General features: G+C 47.9%; 1 pseudogene across 1 annotated transcript in view; it reads left to right on the top strand.

Annotated features, from left to right (window-relative positions):
- Nucleotides 1-12,494, top strand: part of LOC140913696 (uncharacterized) — a 31,215-nt pseudogene that overhangs the window by 643 nt on the left and 18,078 nt on the right. Inside the window, exons 2-4 of the transcript XR_013636012.1 lie at nt 96-225; nt 1,277-1,393; nt 5,109-6,366. The product of XR_013636012.1 is annotated as an uncharacterized LOC140913696 (transcript). The remainder of the gene's footprint in view (nt 1-95; nt 226-1,276; nt 1,394-5,108; nt 6,367-12,494) is intronic.

The following is a 12,494-nucleotide window of genomic DNA, read 5'->3' as shown; positions in this document are numbered from 1 at the left end:
TCCCCGGGAGCCGCTGCCCTCGAACCCGCGTCCCCTGCGGAGAGCCCGGGCTGGGGCTGGCGCGGAGGGTGCTGAGTGTGTAACGCTTGTGCCAGCAGCTGCGGGTGGCGTTTGAGGAGGTGGCTCTGTATTTCACCCGGGAGGAGTGGGAGGTCTTATCCCGGCCAGAGAAGCAGCTCTACCGGGACCAGATGCTGAGGAATTACCGGGCCCTCGTTTCCTTGGGTAAGGACCAATTTCCCTTCATTTATTCACAGCTGAAAAACGTTTGTGCTCCCCATGTGGCACCCTGTCACTGAGTGGTGGCAAATGCCAGCCCCTTTCAGATCAGCTCGGTGTTGGAGGAGAACTCAGGGCTACAGAGCCTGGGTCTAATCTTGGTGTAACTGGTTTATTTGAATTACCTGCCTCAGTAGTGGCACATCCCTGATGGTAGCAAAGAGCCCATGAGCAACCATCTCTTCCCAGAATCCCAGCCAGAGGTTGACGGCAGCAACTCTGCCTCAGGAGCTGATTCTAGTCAGACAAATAAGGCAGGGGGAAAACACTGCTGCTGCAACAGCTCCCCACCTCCCCCAAAAGAATGAACATCGTAAATTTAACAACTGTACAACTGAACAATGCAAAAGAACTGGAATGTCTGTGTAACGGTGACACCGGGTGACACCTGCCATGACACGTTGTGGCCGATTTGCCTTAATGACATGCCTGAAACATTTCAACAGCTATAAGTTGGCAAGGAGCAAAGTTCCCTTCTTCCAAAGTCTTCCCCATGATCCATGTTTCAGGAGACAGTTGGGTAAGTGAAATAATGACCAGAAAGAAGGTGGTTGCAGATTTTCTATTCGCCCTGTCTCTTAATCTGAAACTAATGGGTGTTCACTGGTCTTTTTGTGGGTTAAAAGAAATCCATGTCACACGCTTGTCCTATGGAACGTAGTGCCACAAGATAGCATAGAGGCCAAGGTGTTAGCAGAATGGGATATCTCAAGGGAACATTTAAAGTTACCCCAGCAAGGCTTTAAACTAGGCCCCACTGCAAACTGAGAGGGTTGTAGATGTTGCCAATTCAGGGTACTAACTGAACTTGCCTGGTGGGAGACGGGAAGAAGGTTTATTGCTAAGGAAGGTTTATTTCTTTCTTCTGCTTTGGATCTCTTGAGCTTTCCTCTGAAGCAGCCTGTGAGAGTGATGTCCTGTTGTGCCAGGTGCTGCACAAACATATAAACGAGTCCCTGCCACCAAAAATTTATTAGTAAAACTTTCCCCCAAACAGGCTCTTCAGGTTCCAAACCGGACTTAATCCACCGGATCGAGCTCGGGGAGGCAGAGCTCTGGATCCGGGATGCCAAGGGCTCCAGGGTACACTCTGGGCCTGAGAGCCCCTCCTCAGGTGAGTCCTAGGTGTCTGTCTAACCTGTTCTTAGAAACCTCCCATGGTGGAGATTCCACAACCTGCCAAGATCATTTTGTTCCAGTGCTTAACTACCCTCAGAGGTTGGAAGTTTTTCCAAATATCTAACCTCTATCTCTCTTGCTGCAATTGAAGCCCATAAAGTCTTGACCTATTCTCAGTCAATAAGGAGAACAGTTTATCACCCTCCACTTTGTAACAACCTTTTATGTCCCTGAGGACTGTTATCAGGGGTTCTCCCCTGCCCCCGCCCCCTTCTTCTGACTAAACAAACCCAGTTTTTTCACTTACTTCAGAAGTCATGTTTTCGAGACATGTAATCAGTATTGTTGTTCTCCTCTGACCCTCCCGAATTTGTCCACATACTTCCTGAAGTTTGGAGCCCAGAAGTGGACACAGTAATGGACCTAGCCTGTCCTTGTTTTCCTCTGCTTTCCCGTGTATTTGTAAAATGCTTTGTTTTTTCCCTTTATAATGCTAGTTTAGTTTTGCTTTTGCCTTTCTAATTTTCCCCCTACATGCTTGTTTTGTTTTTTAAGACTCATTTTTGTAATTTGACCTGCTTTCCGTTTCTCGTACGACTCTTTTTTCAAGAGTCGCTACAGCTCCACCATGCCTCAGCTTCCCCAGCTGTTTAATGGAAAGGGCACTGGGGCTGTGAGCAATGTTCCCTCTCATTTTTTTCAATCCATCTGCAGAATAAATTTTATTATGTGCACCGAGATCTGTGTGCCACCAATAGAAACAAAAAACCTCAATATAATATTTTTTAAAGTTACCATAGGGATAATTACTCCAGCCAGGAAACATTAGGTATTTCAGAACTCGCTAATTAAATTAAATTAAATTTTTAAGTAGAAGAGAAATAAAAATCATGAAATGCATAGACCAGTCAAAACCCTAAAGTAACACACTTAGGAAGCATAAAATTGCAGAGATGATATGTGCATTACAGGAAGTACCAAGAAGTAGCAGAAAGCTCATGCTCAAATAAATTGGTTAGTCTCTAAGGTGCCACAAGTACTCCTTTTCTTTTTGCGAATACAGACTAACACGGCTGTTACTCTGAAACCTACTACAACTCTGTGTTGGGAGGTGAGTGTGAAAGAGCCAGAGACTGTGTGGGTTTGTACCACACAGAGTCAGTCTGTGTGCTGGGGAAGTTTCTGAGAGACGCTGGGTGCTGTATCTAAGGCATTCACTGAAAGCTCTCCTGAGCCCTGTCTCCCCTTCCCTCACTCTGAGGAGATGGGTACATGGACTGGTGGTGGGGAGGAGGGGAGATAGAGGGACTGTGTGAGCTGGCTGCTGGGGAGGAAACAAGCACCTGGGTAGAAAGACAAGCCTCTCCGGCCGTACACCACAACACCTTCTAGGCTTCCCACACCTCAGAAAGTCATACCAAGGTAAGGGGCGCCCTAGAGATTTTTCAAAAGGCTTTCGTGCCTTTTAGTTTCATTTTAGTTTTGCTCAAAGACTGAAACCTCAGGCCAAGAGTAAATGATTTCTTCAAAAGGAATTCCTAGAAAAGGACTCACTCCCCCGCAAGAATAAGCTACATTGTTCTAAGCAGTTTTAAACTGGTCTCACTGCATCCGCATGAAGGGATTATAGCCCCTCAACTAAACTAGTTTCAAACCAATATAATTATAACAGCAAAAATACTGAGGAACAGGCCTCATGCTATAAAACAGGAGAAAGTGAAGAACCAATACCACATAAATAAACCCCTCTGATTGAAATAAAGACAAAATCAGTTTGAAAACAAAACCAGCGCCCTGCTGCGAGAGGTGTTGCCTGTATCCTGGGTAGGCTACAATTTAAGCTTAAAACAAGATCCAAGACATGCATAGCCCCTGTGGGAGCAGGCGCTAGGTGCTGCAGAAACACCATAGGGTAGAACCACCCTGAGTCAGGTTGTAGATTTGTCACAGCATTTTGTATCAGAAATTACAGAGCGGTTACAGTAACTTTAGTAAAATCACAGGTCTGTAAATTTACTGTGACTGCTCCAGGATTTTTAATAAAACCTGGTGTCAAGGCTGATTCCTTGCTCTGGTACTTTGAGTGCAGAAGGTGGGGGCCCGGAAGGACTTTAAAACGTAATACTTGCCACTCCAGGCTTGTATTAAACTCCCAAGGTTAGAGATCCCCCTGGTCTTGGGTTGGTAAATTCTGCCACCCCCCAAGTGCAGATCCCCTTTGAGAGCCCAGGAAGGCGCACTTGGGAATTCCTTCCTGTGGGGTACCCCCAGACTGTTTCAGACCCCCTACGGGGAAGAGCTGAGAAAAGGAAAAGAAATCAGCTATTGCCACCAGCTAATTGAAAAACATGGACACGGACCTCTTAAGACACAGAAATCCAATCCTCCTCTTAAACAAACAAAAATAAGTTTTATTGAAAAGAAAAAAAAAACTAAGAAAACACATCTGGAAAATTAGGCTGCTGTTAGATATTAAATAAAAAAAGTAACTGCAAGGATTAAACACCAGAAATGGCTTTCTTGGGGTCCAGCTTAAAGGTTACAAAAACAAAACAAAAGCACCTGTTTTAGCACAGACGAATCCACAAGCCCAAAATAAAGAGAGAGACCTGATCACATCTCACTAAATGTTCCTGTTCTACTTACCTAGCTGTAGTTCCAAATGAGAAAGTCTAGGTATAGATATTGATGATTTTCGTACCTGGCCCCAAGCTTTTTACAGCGCAGCTGCTGCCCTGTCTCTCCAGCCAGAGAACAAGAGAGAGACAAAAGGGAAGTTTTTTCTCTATTTTAAAAAGTTCTAGCCTTCCCATTGGCTCTTTTGGCCAGGTGCCCACTCACTTCCTCTTACCTAAGCATCGCAGTGAGACTCCTTAACCCTTTACAGGTAAAGCAAAGGGAACAGCTACTAAGGATTTTTATAGCTAACGGGCTGGCTGGCAGGTGTACTACTCCCCCACCACCACCATTTACAACACCTGCCCTCCTCCTTGCCCTGCCCAGGGGGAACTACCCAAAGAAGCACTCTTCTGCCAGCACTGCAACCCTAACCCCAGCCTGGTGCAGAGGGGTTGGTGTGGGGTACTGCAGTGGTTCTCAACCAGGGGTCTGGGGGCCCCTAGGGGGATGTTGATCAGGTTTCGGGGGGGCCTCCAAGCAGGGCCAGCATTAGACTTGCTGGGGCTCAGGGCAGAAAGCTGAAGCTCCCTCCACATGGGGCTGAAGCCCAGGTCCCCAAGCCCTGCCACTCAGGGCTGAAGTCTGAGCCATGTAGCTTCATGGGGGTCCCTGTAGCATGGGTGCCCTGCTTGCTACCGCCTAACGCCATCCCCACCTTTGATATGCAGAAAACCAATTATTGTGGCACAGGTGGGCTATCGTGTTTTTTAGTAAGTTGGGGGGGGGGTCTCAGAAAGAAAAAGATTGAAAACCCCTGGGGTGTAGAACATGAGTGTTAATGCCATTCACTGAAATTTGACCTGCCTCCCTCACCATCATGACCGTGGGCGGGGGCAAATCTGAGTGGAACTGTAACCCCGCAGGCCAGGTTTCAATGCCCAGACAGGAGCTGCCATTGTAGGGTGAGACGCCCATCCCAAAAACTGCCCCATTTGTCTGTGACTATCGCTCCATCCGTGACATTTTCCGTCCTTGACAAACCTGCAGCCCTAAGTGTGAGCTAACACCAGGATTGCCTCTGCTCTCTCCAGCAGGGCACGGGATCCCGGGAGGAACGCAGACACAGTCTGAATGTGGGGAGAGCACTGTTGGAACACAAGATCCCACATCCCACAGAGGGATCCATGCACAGGACGCAGTCCATCCCTTGGGTAAACTCAGCCAGAGACCAAATCTGATTACACACCAGAGACTCCCCATGGGCCGGTGTCCCCATCAGTGCATCGACTGCAGCAAGAGGTTCAGGAACCCCTTCGCACTAACCCAGCACCGGTGCATGCCCACCGGGGAGCGGCCGTATTGCTGCGCTGACTGTGGCAAGAGCTTTGCAAAGAGCTCAGCCCTGAAAACACACCAGCGCAGGCACACCGGGGAGCGGCCGTATCGCTGCACACACTGTGGCAAGAGCTTTGCAGAGAGATCAAAGCTGAGAATACATCAGCGCACACACACCGGGGAGCGGCCGCACCGCTGTGCTGACTGCGGAAAGGGCTTTGCACAGTTTGCCCACCTGAAAAGACACCGGCGCACGCACACTGGGGAACTGCCATACAACTGTACCATCTGTGGCAAGGGCTTTGCCCAGAGCTCAAGCCTGAGAACACATCAGTGCGCACACACCGGGGAGCGGCCGTACTGCTGCGCTGACTGTGGCAAGACCTTTGCAGAGAGCTCAACGCTGAGAATACACCAGCGCACGCACACCGGGGAGCGGCCGTATCGCTGCACCGACTGCGGCAAGGGCTTTGCACATAGCTCAACTCTGAGAAAACACCAGCGCACGCACACCGGGGAGCAGCCTTACCACTGCAGTGACTGTGGCAAGAGTTTTGCAGAGAGCTCAAAGCTGAGAATACATCAGCGCGCGCACACCGGGGAGCGGCCGTACCACTGTGCTGACTGTGGCAAGAGCTTTGCAGAGAGCTCAAAGCTGAGAGTACACCAGCGCACACACACTGGGGAGCGGCCGTACCGCTGTGCTGACTGTGGCAAGGGCTTTGCACAGTTTGCACACCTGCAAAGACACCAGCGCACGCACACTGGGGAACAGCCATACAACTGTACCGACTGCGGCAAGGGCTTTGCCCAGAGCTCAAGGCTGAGAACACACCAGCGCACGCACACCGGGGAGCGGCCGCACCGCTGCACCGACTGCGGTAAGGGCTTTGCACAGAGTTCAACCCTGAGAATACACCAGCGCACGCACACCGGGGAGCGGCCCTACCACTGTGACGATTGCAAGAAAAGCTTCAGCAATGCCAGTACGCTGACCAGACATCAGCGCACACACGCACCGGGGAGCAGCTCTACCGCTGTGCCAACTGGGGTAAGAGGATCAGCAATGCCAACAAGTTGACCCAGCTTCAGCGCACGAACACCAGAGAGCAGCCGGACCACTGCGCTGTCTGCGGCAAGGGCTTTGCACACAGCTCAAACCTCTGAATACATCTGCGCGCACACACACCGGGGAACGGCCATTCCAATGCACTGTCTGCAGAAAGCACTTTGCACAGAGCTAATACCTGAGAATACACCAGCGCATTCACAGCGGGGAGCGGCTGTCCAGGTGTGCTGACTGGCAAATGCTTTGCTCACTTGGGCAGCCTCACCTGGCACCAGTTGACTCGCCCTTCTGCCACCGCTAGGGCCCAAGGGGCTTCTGGCAGCTGGCGGGCCTGGCACAATGCCAGCAGAATCAGACCAGGGAGTGGTCCTGTCCCCATGATGCCCAGCAGAGACTGTGGGGCAGAGAATGGGACTTGGCTGAGCAGTGTGGGGAAGAGGAGACAGGTGAGGGGATTTTAGAGCAGATGGGCACAACCTTCTCCATTTGGGACCCCCTCCATCTAAGTGGGGTCCAGCCAGATCTCTCTCTTTCTGTCAAACTCCCCCCAACACATATAGCTGTCAGGCAGCCAGGACAATCCCCCTTCCTCCCCCTGCATCCCTCCCCGAGAGTTACCTTGATTTCAGCCAGGAGGTGACTCTTAGGTGACATCTAGAGGTGGGATTTGCAGTCCTGTCTCAGCATGGATTGGTCCAAGGAGGGCGGGGAGGACAGCGCGATGTGTCAGATTGAAAGAAGACTCAGGAACTGCTCAAACCATTCTAAATAGAAATGTGATGAAGAAAAACTACGTGACTAATGTGTAGCAAAGGTCTAACCAGTTGTTTCTTTGCTATTAAAGAAGCTGATGCATTCGAATGGTGTGTGGATAAACCAATATGAAGTGTAAATGTTTAAGATAAACCAGTCCAAATGTCCTAAGGCCTTACTGACCATGAGGCCTGATGAACTGTGTGACTGGTGAGCCGCACAGAGAGTTTTGTATTACTCCTTGGGGAATTCTGTGCCAAAAAAAATAAAAATTTTGCACACCATATTTTAAAATTCTGCATATTTTATTTGTCAAAATAATATAATCACACTAGTTTCATAGACTATCAGGGTCGGAAGGGTCCTCAGGAGGTCATCTAGTCCAACCCCCTGCTCAAAGCAGGACCAATCACCAATTTTTGCCCCATATCCCTAAATGGCCCCCTCAAGGATTGAACTCAGGAGCCTGGGTTTAGCAGGCCAAAGCTCAAACCACTGAGCTATCCATCCCCCCCACTAAGTTTCAATTATTTTGATAGGTAGTTTGAAATAAATTATCAGCAACTATGTTTGTAACACTACAAACAAGATTCAGGAAGGGATTTTTCACAAATAGATTCCTTACTCGTCATTTTAACACAGAACTTTGAGTAATAATTCATTTAAACTACAATATAGAAATGTATTTCCTGCACCCCTCAGAAGTAGTGCAAAGACTTGGGGGAGCCGGGGTAATGGAGAAGCTGAGGGAGAGGGAAGTAATTGCTGGGAAGGAGCCTGGAGTGAACTTTGAGAATTGTTGGGTGTTGGTGGGAGACGTATGCAAGAGGGGGTTTTGTGGGGGGAGGGGAAGAGTGATTGTTAGAGACTTGGGGAGCCTCCCATATGAAACCCTGGCTCACCCTTGGTCTCTCCCATTCAGTCAGGCGCATCTGCCCTCTCTCCCCATGTGTCCCTGCATCCCCCCATCCCTGTGTATTCCTGCCCTCCTTTTTCCCCCATGTGTCCCTGCATCCCCACTTGCATTCCACCCCTGGCTCAATGTTACCTCAATAGCTTCTGTGACCCTCCCAGGGACCCCTATATGCCCCATTTTGTCCATCTCCCCCATATTCCTTGCCTCCACACCTGCCCTCTCTTCTGGTGTCACAGCAGCCCCCAGAGGGGGGAAAAGGTGTAATTGCAGCGCTGCTCCATCAAAATCAATTATTCTGGGGTGAAAAATAATATGTGGAGAACATGAAGTTTGTGCTTTCACAGGTGGCACAGAATTCCTCCATGAGTATCGCATATGAAGTGACATCACACATGTAATCACTGATGTGTAGGGAAAAATCAAGCCCTGGCACAGAGGTGCGTAGAGCGGTTAGTGTTCTTTCCTCAGCTGTTCACTCATGTTAGCCATGCCCACAGACTACGCAAATGAGTCAAATCCCTGTATATGTCTCTGGGATGAGCTACTCTCCAAGGACGGAGCCATCCAGGAGTAGAAAGAGACTTTCCATAGAGATTGTTCGAACTTCTAGATGGAAATTTCTGCTAGGGATGTAAATACTGTTTTAAAAGTTAACCGTTTAAACAAGTAAAATATGTCATTTAAACAGTTAACTGTTTAAGCGGCTGGGGCCCATCTGACTGGGGCTGGGGCCTGGTCTGTCTGGATGGTGCTGTTCTGGCTAGGCCTGCTCCAGCTGGGCAGCACTGCTCCGGCCGGGTGCCGTGTCCGGGCCTGCTCCAGCTGGCGTGGGGGTTAACAGTTAAGTTAACTGGTAAGACTATGCTTACCGGTTAACTATCTACCTTTTAGATCTCTAATTTCTGCACACAGCTAAGAGTGCTGATGGAAGGAGCATGGAGTCATGCAAAGCTGGCCAAAGGAGCACAGGGCAAGGATTCCATGAAAAGTAGCTTGTGGAGGTAGGTTACTGACTGGAGCTGAGGTTCACTCCATGACCCCACAGGACTGACACCAACTGGGACAACACAAAAGTGTTTTACACAGGGATACTGGAGTTTTCCAAAGTCTCAAGAGGTCTCTGGGATGGAATACACCCCTGTATTCAAACCCTACACACTGCTGTAATCATCTATATACAAATTATGCCTTATAAGGTAGGTATCATTTGAAAACTAATAACTTACTGGCCAGCATGATCATAGTGAAATGTATGCAGCAACTTTATATAAAAACTTATGAACAGAAGCTGAAATTGCAACTGAAGCGTGTTGACCAGACACGTCTTGGGAGTGGGTAAAACTGTTTCTCAGAAACAAAGGAAAAGTTAACCCCTCTAGCCAAGGTGTCCTCAGAGCTGATGAGCCATCACCTATAAAGTAGCCATTCTTTGGAAAGGAAGGCAATCAGGAACAAACTGATCTGCATTTTAGCAAACAACAGCATGAAACTTCTTCCCCACCAAAGTTCATGTCTCCCCACTCAGTTGAGAACTTTATCTAGGGGTAGCTTTGAGAAAATTCTGCATTTCAAAGGGTGATTGAATTATAAAAGAGAGGGGCAAAAACACCTCTTGTTCTTTCTCCCTGTTCATCTCTCGTTTTCACCTAAGAGGACCAAAAAGAAAGAAAGAAAGAAAAGCAGCCCTTGGACCTAAGGAACGGATCCTGAACTGAAAACTTTATCAACAATGCTCCTGGAAACCTGTGGTAAAGGACTTCACTTTGCACCATGTCTAGTTTGTTCAGTTTAGTACTAGGAAGTGTTTTTATCTCTTTTTTTTCTTGAAACCATTTCTGACTTTGATGCCTCATCACTTGTACTCACTTGAAATCTACCTTTGTGATTAAGTAAATTTGTTCATTTCAATTAAAGAAGAAAACTGTGTGGGTAACTCCATTTGGGGTGGGAAAAATGACTGTGTATTGATCCCCTTAGAGGGGCAATGGACCTATTCTATCAGGACTGTCCAGGAGAGGGCTGGACAGTTCAGGCCACACATTTCTGGGGGGAAATCTGGGACTTTATGTGTATTGGGGTCACCCTGCAGTAATAACCAAGGCTGTGAAAGCCAGAGTGTGAGCTGAGCGTGGCTGGCAGGCAGCAGCTACACACAGACACTCGGGGTGACACCGGAATGCTGGAGGCTGTTTGTGAGTGGTCCGGGTTGGGAGCTACAGCAGCAAAGCATTACTGGGCACCCCAGGTTACAGGGCAGGTAGTGACACTAACCCCCATCCCCACCCCCACCCCCATCTGGATTACATCCTGGATTGTTTACACAAATAACAATGTGTGAATTCTTTGCAGAAAAGGACATCCCGGAACATGAGCACGAAGCGCTGCTTAACCTCCCCAATTTTAATCCACAGAAAATAAGGTTCCAGTATAAGGTCTGGCTTTAGCTGCTTCTGGGAACTTTTAGTGCCCAGATAATTAGAGCAATCATAGGAGAAGTTGCAGCCCCCCTTATAAGCCAATATTTAAGGAATAATTCATTCCCCGCCAGCCAATCATGGATTCCTATCCGTGATCCAGTAATCCTCATGGAATGGTATGATAAAAATACTAGCCAACTCTTAAGTCTTAGGAAATACCAGTATGTATGCCTGGGAAGGGAAAGTGGGACTTAAGGTTCACCTTATAAACACCACAGGAATACCAAACTACTGGGAAATAGGGGTTAAAATAGAAGGTCCCTATGGGGCTACCACCTGGAGTTCCAGCTACCCACAGTTACCGTACCAGTGGGATGAGCCTGTTAAGACAGGAACAATATTAACAGTGATTGTGGGATACTGTCCAATACCCCGTAGTAAATTGAACCTATGGTTCCCGGACACATGAACCAGAACCAGGACCAGAGACTATGCATTCGAAAGAGGTACCCCAATTAAGATAAAGAAACCAAAATTGTTTGTGACTCAAAGCGACCCAGTAAAAGTTTTGTTAAACCCACTATTAGTAAAAATAAAAATTGGTATGGATTGGACTCAGTTGAACGTGTCTAAATTGGAACCCAAATGTTCACTCTATTCCCTTCCTATTATAACGGCCTGGATAAAAACATATCAACACTCCAATGGCCAAGCAAAAGGAGAGGTAGTAGACACCATATTAGGAGGAGGTGGATTTGGAGCAGGAATTATGAATATTATAGACCTGGAGGTAATTAAGAATAAATTGAGGTTTTTGTCACAACTGCAAGATAGTCTCATTCACAAGCAGGCAGATACTACTGTGGATTTGGTACAAATAGGTCTGGGAAACCTGAAAGCATGTACCAATTTCAGTTTTCCATCTTTTTCAATACAGTATACCAATGGGCTAAGGCGGTCCACTGTGGATAAGGGCCTTTACATTTTGATTCCAATGAGTGGTCCCTTTTTTCCATTTTAAGGTACAGGATTGGTCCCCTGTTTTCCACAGGGCTGCCTTTAGTGGGCCTTTGTTTCTGAATTTTGTTGTTCATGTGTTCGATGGCCTGATTAACCCTATACTAGAGGGTGTTTTTATCTTCTTGTAACTGTTTGAGCCATTGAAAGTCATAGAGTCATAGAATATCAGGGTTGGAAGGGACCTCAGGAGGTCATCTAGTCCAACCCCCTGCTCAAAGCAGGACCAATCCCCAATTTTTGCCCCAGATCCCTAAATGGCCCCCTCAAGGATTGAACTCACAACACTGGGTTTAGCAGGCCAATGCTCAAACCACTGAGCTATCCCTCCCCCCAAACCACGGAGCTATCCCTCCCCCCATGAAAAGTAATCATGAAAGTAATCATGCTGGGTTATATTAGAGCTCTCTTCTTGACCCTGTACCAGGTAACTAGGATCAATCATTAGGAGCATTGGATGTCCAAACAGGATTTGGAAGGGTTGAATTTTTGTCTTTAGTCTATTACTGCTGCAGATGGCAGCCAAAATCAGAGGCAGTTTATCCGGCCAGTCTTTCCCTGTGTGATTTAGTACCTTCTGGAGCGCTTCCTTAATAGTGAGGTTCATGTGCTCTGCTTGGCCTGAGGACTGAGGCCGGTATGGTATGTGGAGCTTTTGTTTAATTCCCAAGGCTTGTATCGCTGTTTTAAAGATTTCTCATGTGGGGAACAGCTTGTGCTGGGAAGGAATACTGAGGAATTGGCTTCCGTGCCTTCACATTCCAATGGTTTTTTAGCCCAACTCATGGGAAATTCCCCTATCCACTTATTGTCTGGCAGTCCCACAGCCGCCATAGCCTTACAGTCCCGCTTTCTTAATCCTTCTGAAATAACCTGCTCATTCACTGTCCCTCTCTCTTTTTTCCCCCGCAAGGAGCCTCCTGCCAAATCAATTATCCGCTCTTCCTGTGGATCCACAACTACTTCCAAG

This window comes from Lepidochelys kempii, chromosome 6 (assembly GCF_965140285.1).
Source record: "Lepidochelys kempii isolate rLepKem1 chromosome 6, rLepKem1.hap1, whole genome shotgun sequence".
Taxonomy (NCBI): Eukaryota; Metazoa; Chordata; order Testudines; family Cheloniidae; genus Lepidochelys; species Lepidochelys kempii.
The sequence above is the reverse complement of the archived record's forward strand: the minus strand, read 5'-3'. Positions and strand labels throughout refer to the sequence as shown.